Here is a 12831-nt window from a genome sequence, read left to right as displayed (position 1 = left end):
TGCTTCTTGCTCCCCCATCACAGCACTCTGGCGGGGGGGGGGGGTGCAGAGCAACATTCAAGGGGGGAAGTGAGCAGCAATACCTAGTAGTCCATGACTCCAAGTTAGTTTCCCCACATGGGCGCAGGCAGGAAGGTACAGGGGTGAGGGGAGAAGGGGGCACAGTGCAGGGGTGAGGAGTTAGGGGAGAAAAAGGCACCATGCAGTGGTTGGGGAGAAGGGGTTATTAGTTATTATTGTATATTTTACAAATAATTTCAAACATGTCTCAGATTAGATGCCTGAAATCAAGCTCAGTTTTATCAGTGACTATCGTCTCTCAGCTTCTCTGCACTACCTTTAGATGGGTCCATCTCCCCCTCCATCTCCTGGATTCTCTCCTTCCCTTACTTTATTCTAGAGAGCATGCAGAATTCGATCAGCAGGAGCCAAAGATTTGATCCTGAAACCTTTACTCTGCAAGGAGTCCTTACTCGTACACTTAATCCCATTGAATTCACAATGGTTGCAGGATCTTTCCCAGCTCCTGCTGTAGCTCAGTAGTTCAGAATTTTGGACCAGCATTATATTTGTGATGATTTGTCTGCAAACATTTTAATGTTTTGCTGCTTTTATGAACAATAAAGAACAATTTGATGTTCTACCATACAACCTCTTTCAATACAAATTAAGCATGAGGGGAGGCAGCATGGCCTGGGGGGAGCCCACAGGGACCAGGGGTGAAGGGGAACCCATGGGGGTCAGGGTAATAAGGGTTGGGAAGTCCGGGGAACCTGTGAAAGCCAGGAGCAATGGGGGGGTGTATGTGTTTTATTCTGTATAAAGCTTATACCGGGTAAATTCATAAATTGTCTGCCCTCTATAACACTGATCGAAAGATATGCACAGCTGTTTCCCCCCACCCACCCACCCCCAGGTATTAATCACTTACTCCGGGTTTATTAATAAACAAAAGTGATTTTATTAAGTATAAAAAGTAGGATTTAAGTGGTTTCAAGTAATAACAGACAGAACAAAGTAAGTCACAAAAGCAAAATAAAGTAAAAACATACAAGTCTAAACCTAATACATTAAGCAACTGATTACAGGTAATATCTCACCCTTAAAGATGTTCCAATAAGCTTTTTTCACAGACTGGACTCTTTCCTAGTCTGGGCCCAATTCTTTCCCCGGTACAGTCCTTGTTAGATCCAGCAGCCATCTCAGGTGGTAAGCAGGGGTTTCCTCATGAGTGTACTAGGGGGCTAAGCTGAAGAGCTCCTATTAAGCACAGACACAGTATTTGCTGAGATTGGGGAATGTGACAGCGTGGTGAGTAAACCGGGATTAATCAGCCCCCTACCACTCTAGCCCCAATCAAGGGGAATGGATTGGGGCTGATTGACCAGCCCTGTGCCTGCCTGGCAAGGAGAAACAAGGGGCTATAAACAAGGAACTATAAAGGTTGGGAGAATGGAAGCCAGAGGAGGAGACGGGTGGGAAGAGAAAGGCCAGGCACAGAGAGGGGTGGGGCCTGGCCCAGCCCTACCGCACGGTCTGCTACTGGCAAAGTTTGACTGTGAAAAATCTGTACAAGCACAAAGAGGAAATGAAATAATTTCTGAGCATGTGGCTGAATTAAATAAATAAACAGAACATTGCCAGTGTAGAGAGTTTAAATGCCTTGTGCTAGTACCAGTGAGCCTCATATCTCTGCTTCTACTACAAGTGGCCTTAAGAGGACAGAGCAGGAAGGTGTTGCTGCTACAGCTACACGGACAGAGCAGACACTGCTGCAGATAGTGTTGTGATGCCTATGAGACATTATCCAGGAAGAAGTCATAAACCACCTGTGACTGAATTTGTAGCATATTGTATATTTACTGATAGTTTTGACAGAAATATATTTGTGACTAACTCCTTTACATCAAAGGGGGAGGAGGATGTAGTGCATAAAAATAGACGAGTATCATTTTAAATGTTTTCTGAACCCTCAAGTGACATTTACCCTGTGTGACAACGATGCCTGTGGGAGCCAGCTGACGTGACTCAATCAGGGCGGACTGCACACAGAACAGGGCAGACAAACCCCAAAAGCTGGTGGATATTCCAATATATAGATTCACCAAGCCAGCATGAAATAGCTTCTGTAATACCTCACTGGTTACTCAGAAGTCCAAACAATGCAGTTCCCTTAAAGTACAACATAGTGACAGATGATGTGGAAAAAGCTGAAGTACTCAATACTTTTTTGCCTCGGTCTTCGCAGACAAGGTCAGCTCCCAGACTGCTGCACTGGGCAACACAGTATGGGGAGGAGGTGAGCAGCCCTCAGTGGTGAAAGAACAGATTAAGGACTATTTAGAAAAGCTGGACGTGCACAAGTCCATGGGGCCGGATCTAATGCAACCAATGGTGCTGAGGGAGTTGGCTGATGTGATTGCAGAGCCATTGGCCATGATCTTTGAAAATCCGTGGCGATTGGGGAGGTCCAGGATGATTGGAAAAAGGCAAATATAGTGCCCACGTTTTAAAAAGGGAAGAAAGAGAACCCGGGGAACTACAGACCGGTCAGACTCACCTTGTCCCTGGAAAAATCATGGAGCAGGTCCTCAAGGAATCTATTTTGAAGCTCTTGGAGGAGAGGAAGGTGATCAGGAACAGTCAACATGGATTCACCAAAGGCAAGTCATGCCTGACCAACACTGATTGTCTTCTTTGCTGAGATAACTGGCTCTGTGGAGCGGTGGATGTAATATATCTTGACTTTAGCAAAGCTTTTGATATGGTCTCCCACAATATTCTTGCCAGCAAGTTAAAAAAGTAGGATTGGATGAATGGACTATAACGTTTATAGAAAGCTAGCTAGATTGTCAGGCTCAACGGGTAGTGATCAACAGCTCAATGTCTAGCTGGCAGCCGGTATCAAACGGAGTGCCCCAGGAGTCAGTCCTGGGGACGGTTTTGTTCAGCATCTTTATTAATGATCTGGATGATGGGATTAATTGCACCCTCAACAAGTTCACAGATGACACTAAGCTGTGGGGGAGAGGTAGATATGCTGGAGGGTAGGGATAGGGTAACATATTAATGACTTTTAGCCCATCATCATATACAGCACCTATTGCTAAAGCAAGTCTGTGGTTAGACATCTCCCAATGATTCTATCCTAAAATATCCAAGCCCAGTATCAGTTCAGTGCTTGGTATCATTATGTACCAATTCTCTCTCGAGCAAGCTATACCCAGTTCTCCAAAATCTGAGGTAACTGTTCGGCTATTTTATCTATGCTAAGGGTCATAGGCCTGCTTTACTTATGCTAACTTGCTTAACCCAATGTCTGACAAGATACAGGTCTGTAGGTTTCTTATGTTACTGCTGAGTAAAATAAAAGGCTAAGTTAGCTCCATGGAGTGCAGTGTCCTTTCACACTTCCTTTCTTTTTCTCTGTTTATCTGTTAATCTTTGTCCCAGGATTAATTGTGGCAAATTGCCTGTGAGGGTCCCTTTAATTAATCTGTGAAAGGATTCCAGACTTTTGTTCTCAAACTTGCTTACTGAATAACATAACGTGAGGCTCTGACATGAAAATATGCTGTCTTTAGAGTGCACTAAAAGCCACAACATTATCCAACTTTGTAACTAGTAAAATACAAGCTGCCATGAACACAGCAGTGGGAGAAGAACGAGAGCCAGTTTTGTGGTTGGGACACGGACAGTAACACTGTAATTCCAATAAAAAGCACTTAATCATGACATGGAGGACTTGTCTTCACAGGACTTTAGTGTGCGGCAAACAAGGGTATGAATCTAAAGCGGAAGAGCTTCCATGCAGTAACATCCCAGGTGGACACTGCTACAGTGCACTAAAGGTTCCATAGTGTGCTTTGACATAGTCCTCTGTAGACAAGCCCTAAGTTAACAGACACAAATTAAAGGGACCCAGCTGTCACTTACCCCAGTTTCTGAAGTTTGCAGTTTGGATGTTTCAGTCCCCACACAGTAGCTGCACCCCTGAATATTTCAGCTTTTCCATCAGCAGGTTCAGTTCTGTCCAGATCTGGCTGGTTCTGAGAGCAGAGGAGAGCTCCCTGCAACAAGCAGCTGTGAAACAGCAATACTCATTCTGCAGGCTCTAGAGAGGAAGAAGAAATAACTGTTTATTGTTGCCTCATTCACGGATGTCAGAAGTGTCTATTAGGAGATTCTTTACTCAGGACATGCACAGTTAAATCACAATGCTCCATTGGCATGACAGGCCCCTGACGGATTTCCTTTCCATGTGTGCCTGTTGTGTCGTTGTGACAGAAAGCACCTCTGTATTCACACGCTACACACTATTGTAATGATATTTGTACAAAATATGCCATGTGAGGTATCATTTAAGAATTAATAACTTGCTGGTCAATAATACCATGGCGAACTGTGTGTAGCAACATTATAGATAAAGTTATGAATTCAACCTGTACGACAATGTTAGCAAATGTTCAAACCCACACAGTCCTGACTAGGCAAGAGTTATTAAACAAAGCAAGGTGTAATACCTCCATTTACATATAAGTAGTAAACAGGGACCTTGAGAAAGCAAGAGAGGGAAATGGCAGGAGACAAGGCAAATCTGCATTTCAGCATACACAGGGGAGAAGAAAGCACATGAAGCCACCTTCACCACCAGACTCCATGTCGCCTTCTTTACTGTTTGAATAAACTTTGCACTGAGGGGTGATGCTCAGAAGAATCTACTTCAAAGGATGACTGGACTATAAAAGTGAGGGGCAAAAATACCCCAAGGCATTTCTCCCTGTCTTTCACCTAAGACGAGAAAGGAATCAGTCCTTTGACTTTGCAGGGGAGATCTTGACCTGAGAATTTGCTAAGCCATGTTGCTGGGAACGTGTGGTAAGGATTTTACTTGTGTTAAGTTTTAGTTAATAGAAATCATTTTATCTTTATTTCTTTTGTAACCATTTCTGACTTTAATACCTTATACTTGTGCTCACTTAAAACCTCTCTCTTTGTAGTTAAATGAACTTGTTATATTTTTAATATAAACTAATCCAGCGCTATGTTTAAATTGAACTGTTTGGCAACTCCAGTTAAAGTAGCAAACTGTTGAATACTAACCCTTTACACAGGCAACGGACCTCTAATATCTGAACTGTCCAGGAGACACAATCCCTCACTAGTCTGGATTGCACCCTAGAATATGACAGTCAGTTACTGTGTATTCCATAAATGAATGGCTGGCTGAGTTGAAGGGAAAGGTAGGTTGAGGGGCCATTTCTAATGAGTGGGGGAGTCCTAACAATATGACATAATTGGCTATCCCATCTAGCAGAAAAAGTTATAACATGGTCCAATGGCTGGAAGATGAAGTTAGACAAATTCAGACTGGAGGTAAGGTGTAATTTTTTCAATGGTGAAAGTAATTAATCATTGGAACAATTTACCAAGGGTCAGGATGCATTCTCCATCACTGGCAATTTTCAACTCAAGATTGGATGTTTTTTCTAAGAGAGCTGCTCTAGGAATTATTTTGGGGAAGTTCTATGGCCTGTGATACACAGGAGGTCAAGGTACATGATCACAATGGTCCCTTCTGGCCTTAGAATCTATGAATGAAGTTCTTGATCCCTACTGGGTACCCCACCCACCTAGAATGAGCTGGAGAGTAAGGATTGGGCCCCAGGTAACTATGGGAGAGGCAGGCACCCAGATCAACATCTAGCCAGTAGAAGGCTCTGAAAACCAGAAGAACCAGTGAAGAGACGTTACATTCTGGGGACAGGAGGTATCAGGCAGAGATAGAGATGGCCAGCGTGTGTGAAGGTGAGAAGCAGGCAGCAGAAAGGGAAGGCCAGGAAGCAGCATCCTGAGAGCCAAGGCAAGCAGGTGGGAAAGTGAGAGCTGAACAGGGAAGCAGGATGTGTCTGGAAGTAGGAGAAGGGCACATGAGGAGCAGCCTGCAAAGAGGAGGGAGAGGCAATTGCTAAGGCTGGACAATGGGAGGACAATGTGGAAGGGCCCCAGAGAGATCAGAGATGACAGTGCTGAGCTCTGGCCAGTGGAGCCACAGACCAGCCCTTAATTATCCGCCATGAGAAGGTTGGGTCAGAAAGGGCACCCGATTGCTGGGCCACAGCCGGCTCTCCCTTGCTGGCTGAGCTATGTTATCAGCAGTTGGGGTGACGCTGCAGATTTGGCCTGAAATGCTGGGTGATGAGCAGGGGGGAGTCCCAGGCCCTTTGTGGAAAACACGTTAATGTGGACGTTATTCATTCACATTAATTGTTTGCAGCCTATTTGGGAGAACAGATCCGTGTTTAATTCATTTTTCTTTCCAGCTCTTTTGGAAGAGCAGGAGTGATGGCTCCAGTTCAAGAGGGGGGCAGAGAAGTGCTATTGTTATTGCCTTACTGAGTAAAGGTACTGTGTTTCTAACATTGGACTATGCGGTTTCCGGAGTATGCTAGAAACCTCTCAGTCCTCAGCTGCAGTAAGTTCAACTCGGCGCCACAGATGAGATCTGGAAGTGAAAATATTTGCTCTAAACCACTCCCCTGATCCTGGAGAGGTGGGGGCCCAAATGGCCTCTGGTATAACTTAGAGGAACCTCAAGGCTGCTCTAAGTTTCCCCAGCCATTGTGCCTACCTAGACAGAGCACAATGCATTCCACCCTGTCCCCTCCTGCCCCTGTCATAGACCTCCATGCCTCTGCACACCACCTTGGATGAGGCAGAGGGTGACACAGAGTTGTCTATATGTGCTTTGCAATGCTCAAGGATTACCCTGTGTCAGGGGGATCCTTGGCTGCCCAGCTGCTTTGCCTGCTGAACAGGGCCTAGGGATGGAACCAGCCATGTTGTTTAATTGCTTAGCTAGTAAAATACAAGCAGTGAACACATCAGTGGGTCTCTGTTCTTTGCCTAGGAGCAGAGTGGGGCTGGTCCACGGCTGGGTTCTATGCACTCTGTAGGATATTGTGATACTGGTAGCAAGAGTGTAACTTACACTACCACCATGTTCACAGGCATACACTAAAGGAAACCAACTGTTACTTACTGTTTTTGCAGTTTGGATGTTTCAGCCCTTCACACAGCAACTGAGCTCCTGCATCCCCTAGTGTGTTCCCCCCTCATCCTTGCTCTGTCAGGGGCTAGCCGGTACTGAGGGTAAAGGTGAGACCCCCCACAACCAGAGGTGAAAGTAAGCTGGTCCAGTCCGGAACGGCGTACCAGCAAGAGCCAGTACGCCGTGCCAGACTGCATCGGCTTCTGCGGCAGGGATTTAAAGGGCTCGGGGCTCCCTGCCACTCCTGGGAGCCCAGAGCCCTTTAAATCCCACCTGCAGCTCCAGCGGCCGGGATTTAAAGGGCTCAGAGCTCCCCGCCACTGTGGGGAGCCCAGAGCCCTTTAAATCCTGCCCGCAACTCAGCGCCCGGGCTGGGGCCGGGATTTAAAGGGTCCATAGCTCCGTGGCGGCCGGAGGCCTGGGCCCTTTAATTTGCCCCTGAGCCCCGGGGGCTCCCAGCCACCTCTGCAGCTGGGAGCCCCAGGTTGATTTAAAGTCCCTGGGGCTCCCAGCCACAGCTGGTGCCCCAGGGCCTTTAAATCTTGAGAGGCCCCACCTCTTCTGGTTGAGGCCACGCCTCCCTCAGGACTCCGGCAGTACCGGTAAGTCCTGTAAGTTACTTTCACCCCTACCCACAACACACAACTGTGAGAAATCCACAACCTGCAGGAGACAGACATATATATATATTTTTATTTCCTCTCTTTGGTATCAGTGTGCAATCTCTAAAGTAACTGACTCTTAGTTCTGGGACAGTAGAGAAATCATTTTATCCATTTCTAATAATAATTAGAAGTACACCTATACAACGGTCTAGAATTTGAGCTATGTCAAACCAAGGTGGGGAACCCCAGAGCCCTCACACAAATCACCCTGCCAGCCACCCCCTCTCTTTTATAATAGCTCAAGCACCCCAGAGTTGTGGCTCCACCCACATCTAAAGCCAGCACCTGTGAGTCAGAACTAAAAAGCTAGAGTGACCAGATGTCCCGATTTTATAGGGACAGTCCCAATTTTTGGGTCATTTTCTTATATAGGCTCCTATTACCCCCCCACCCCATCCCAATTTTTCACATTTTCTGTCTGGTCACCCTATAAAAAAAACTCACTGGTAAGCTGCAAATTGTGCATTCTTCTCTGGGTGCAGAATGAGCTTCTTTAGCTAGCGAAGTTCAGCATCACACTGAGAGACAACTGAAGACTTTTTTCTTAAGTAAATGCATATGTAAAGTCTCCCTTCCTCTATCCATTATTCACACACTCATCCTGCACCCCCTACCTCTATCCAGTCATTCACTCCCTTGGGAATCCCCCTCCTATGAACAGTCACCCCCTCTGCACATCCCACGTATCTGTGAAATTCCCTTCTTGGTCCTATCCACAGCCTCCTCTCCACCTTCTTGACTTCCCACTCTCCCCTTCAAGGAATCTCCTCCCCCCACCACCCCCGCTGTTCTTCCTTGTCCTCCCCACCACCCGAGAGCAGGGAAAGGACTCGTCTGTTGCTGTTTCCTTAGGGCAGCTGCTGTAGCCATAGCTTCAAGACTCCTCTGGATCTGTCAGTGTTCCTCCTGCTGGTGGCTGCTTGCAAAGTGCAGGGCAGCAGGTGTTGCAAGATGGCGGAAGGCTCAGAGAGGTGCCAGTATACCAGATGGCTGTGTACTGGCAGTTTCTGGGCCCTACCTATAACCACCTGAATTGCTTGTGTTCAGCAGGTGTTATAATCTGCACTGCCAGTTGATTGAGTAGAGACAGACAGATGCTGAGACAGAGCAGCAGAGCCACTCTCCACAGATGGCAGAGCACAGAGAGCACACCTGCCACTGCTGGACTACCGTTTCAGAGCTCTTCACCCAGATAACTCTGGTGGAGGAGGCTGCCAAACAAAGGAATGGGCAGGCTGCAGTTGAGCCAGGTTTTCCGGGTCCTGGTCAGCAAGTAGCGCATTAACAGCACCACCCACAAGTCCTGATATCTGAGTGCCAACACCATCAGTCTCCTACAGAAGAAACAGAGGAAGGGTTCAATATCTACAGAGTTGGCTGGATTGAGGGCATCCCTGCCCCCCCACCCCCGCAGTGAGAGTGATGGGTTCAGTTATGGCCCAGTTCTGCTTGACCAAACACAAAGCAGAGGCATACAGCCCCTGGAAGAACCCCACAAGGTGCAGCCTACAGCTGCACACAGAGTTCCTAGAACCAGGATGTTCCCAGGAACCTCATGATCCACCCAGTCAGATGCTTTTGTCACCTAGGTTGCACAGCACTGTTTCTGCTCCATAGATGGATATCTGTCATTTTTAACAGTAGACAGACAGAGCCCATGATGAATAATGAGCTTTTATACAGATGTTCAAGTGAATAATTATTTGTCCAGACAAGCTTTTCTAATTAATAATTTTTTCTAAGTAATCTGGCCCTTGTCTCCATGTTCACAGATAATGGCTAAGAGGCTCCAGGAATAGCATTTTATATCACTAGTCTGTTGTATTTGTACATGTCCCTCAGCTGTGCTCTCACTGATGTCCATGCTATTGGAAATGCAGTGTTCAGGTGTATTTAATCAAGTATCAGCAACACCATTAAAGGAACACATATTCATATCAGAGGTCTGACACATTTGCAACTAGATTTAGCACAGATAAACCTTTCCCACCTCTTGCCCTTCCAGTGATCTAAAGCTAAACCCAAATAGCACACGGCCCAGTGCCCGTGGCTTCCAGTAGATACATATGATGTCCCACAAGAACATATCCCTGCATCTGCCTGAGGCAATGACTCCCCATCAACAGTATTTGCTATATTATCATGTACAGAAGGGAACAGATAGATTTAAACCCGTCTTGTAAGAGATGATTTTGCTCACGTCTTACTCTACTTTTGAAGTGAACATATTGAGCAAGTACTTTAACCAGGCCCCTGTATTCAAGAGGCTGGGGACATTCTATGTGTAACTGATTGTATTTTCACATACACACCAGTTCTGGAAAGAGATGATCACACCGCAGGAACAGCAAACCTTTCTTCCAGGAATCTCAGTCCAGCACCAATGTCCAGTTCTCAGGGAACAACTCTGCCTCCATAATGGACTATGATCAGGACCCAAGGTAAGGGATTAAGCTCTCCTCCCGTTCAAACAACTCCCTGTCTCCCCAATCTCCCTCTAATACAGACTCCCAGACGAGTCTGCTATTGAGCTCCATCACTGTTGTAGGAAAAACTGATGTCTTCACCTTGGATTTTTTACAATAACTAAGCTGTTCAAAATGATTAATATTAATACATTAACAAATAAAATGATACAAATCTTGTAGTCTCCTGCACTCCGGTCAATGCTTCCCATTTACACTACTAATTTAACTCCACTGATTTCACTCACTCCGGATTTACACGGGTACATGGAGAGCAGAGTTCAGCCCCACAATATTGCCTCTTCACTTAATTACTTTGTGATACAAAGTGTAACTATTGGGATTGTTCCATTCTGGAGTACACCAAACCCCTAGCACGCCACATGTACCACAACTCGGAAGCAAGCACTACAGGTGCCAGGGCCGGCTCTAGAATTTTTGCCGCCCAAAGCAAAAACAATTTTGGCCGCCCCTCCGTTCTTTAATTACCCCACCCCTGGCCCCGCCTCAACTCCGCCCCTTCCCCAAATCCCCAGCCCTGCCTCCTCCCCCCAATCTCTCAAGCCTAGGAGGGAGGGAGGGGGAGAAGTGGCGCCCGCGCCGCGGCCACACGGAGTCTCCCCCCCTCCCAGGTTTGAGAGCCTGGGAGGGAGGGGGAGACTCCGAGTGGCCGCGGCGCAGGCGCTGATTCTCCCCCTCCCTCCCAGGCTCTCAAGTCTGGGAGGGAGGGGAAGCAGCGGCGCGCGAAACGGCTGCTCGGGATCTCCCCCTCCCTCCCAGGTTTGAGAGCCTGGGAGGGAGGGAGGGGGAGACCCCGAGCCGCCCCGGCGCGCGAAACAGCTGATTCGCGCCCACTGCTCCCCCTCCCTCCCAGGCCTGAGAGCCTGGGAGGGAGGGCGAGTAGCCGCGCGCGAATCAGCTGTTTCGCGCGCCGTGGCAGCAGCAGCGGAGGTGAGCTATGGCGGCCGGAGCACATTTTTAGGGGCGGCATTCTGGCGCCGGCCATGCCGCCCCTAAAAATGTGCCGCCCCAAGCACCAGCTTGTTTTGCTGGTGCCTAGAGCCGGCCCTGACAGGTGCATTACCAGCTAGGCCTTTAGCTGCTAGCCCTGGTGGGCCCCAGTGACCACTCAGACACAAGGCTAAGGGAAAGGGTATTTTACAGGTCTGGCAGGAAAGGGAAAGGTGGCAAATACCCTTGGTACAGAAGCTTGAACAATTACAGTTCAAGCTGTATAACAGCAGTTCTTGTCTGGGGCCCTGAGGCAATCCACTTAAGAGTCAGGGGTCCTCAGACCTAGTGCCTGTGGTGCCCTCTCCAGTCCAGTCTCCAGATTTCCAAAAAAAACTTTCAGAAATAGACTTCAAAGAGAAACAGCAGAACTAAAATTCATTTGCAGATTTAACACTCTTAATTTGGGCTTGAATAAGGACTGGGAGTGGCTGGCTCATTACAGAAGCAGCTTTGCCTCTCCTGGAATTGACACCTCCTCATCTATTATTGGGAGTGGACTACATCCACCCTGATTGAATTGGCCCTGTCAACACTGGTTCTCCACTTGTGAGGTACTCTCTTCTCTTCATGTGTCATTATCTAATGCCTGCATCTGTAACTTTCACTCCATGCATCTGAAGAAGTGGGTTTTTACCCACAAAAGCTTATGCTCAAATAAATCTGTTAGTCTTTAAGGTGCCACCAGACTCCTTGTTGTTTTTGTGGATACAGACTAACACGGCTACCCCCTGATACTCTCCAGTCCTGTCTCTATTTAAACAAATAGGAGCTTATAGGTTTCCAACCAGGCCCAGTTAGTGTCTCTCATTGGGATCCTTCTGCACCGGCTCCCTGCCCAGCTATTGCTGTTCCCTCAATAATAAGCTCCATACAGGCCTGCATACTGCAACCATCTGTGATGTCTTGGGCAGAGAAAAGGGAATTGCAGAGGGGAGTGGGCTGATGGGAATTCTACTCTCTGCTCAGTCAGGAGGCAGTCCACAGGCTATGGAGAGGGAGCTGATGGGAGTTGTAATTTCCTGTTTAGCAAATCTGTAGCAACAGCAAATAGTCCTGTTTGCCACACTGCAGTCCCTGTGACCAAACCCTCTGTAACTAAGGCAGTACAGCCCGGTAGGGTGGGATCACTGAAAAAAAGAGCAAACAAAAAACCTTGTAAACTTCAGGCTGAAAATTTAAACAATCATCCAGGAATTCCAAAGAGAAGGTTCCCCATGTTGTCACTAACTGCCACTCCTCATCATGTTACTGCGTGAACATTCAACACATAATAAACAGCACAGTAAAACCAGAAATTGCTATTCTAATCTAGCATCCTGTTTCTGAAGATGTGTCCATGGGCACCAGGTTTGTAAAATTTTTGGTGGTGTCCAGAACAGGTACAAGCAGAGCCATCCCATCCATAGGATGGACCAGGGCAACTGCCCCGGGCCCTGTGCTTTGGGGGACCAGGTGCTTCAGGGGGAAGTGGGGTCCAGGGTGGCCTGGGGAGTTAGTGGGGAGCGTGGTGCCATCAGCAGCAAGCAACCCAGCCTCAGCCCATCTCACTTCATGTCACACTGCTGGCTCCTGGAGTCCCTTGGGGTGGGGGCGGAGCCGGAAAAAGGAGGGGCAGAGGTGGGAGCTTGGGGGAGGG

The sequence above is a fragment of the Chrysemys picta genome, chromosome 4, assembly GCF_011386835.1.
Source record: "Chrysemys picta bellii isolate R12L10 chromosome 4, ASM1138683v2, whole genome shotgun sequence".
In the NCBI taxonomy this organism is placed as follows: Eukaryota; Metazoa; Chordata; order Testudines; family Emydidae; genus Chrysemys; species Chrysemys picta.
This window is presented reverse-complemented; position numbering follows the sequence as displayed.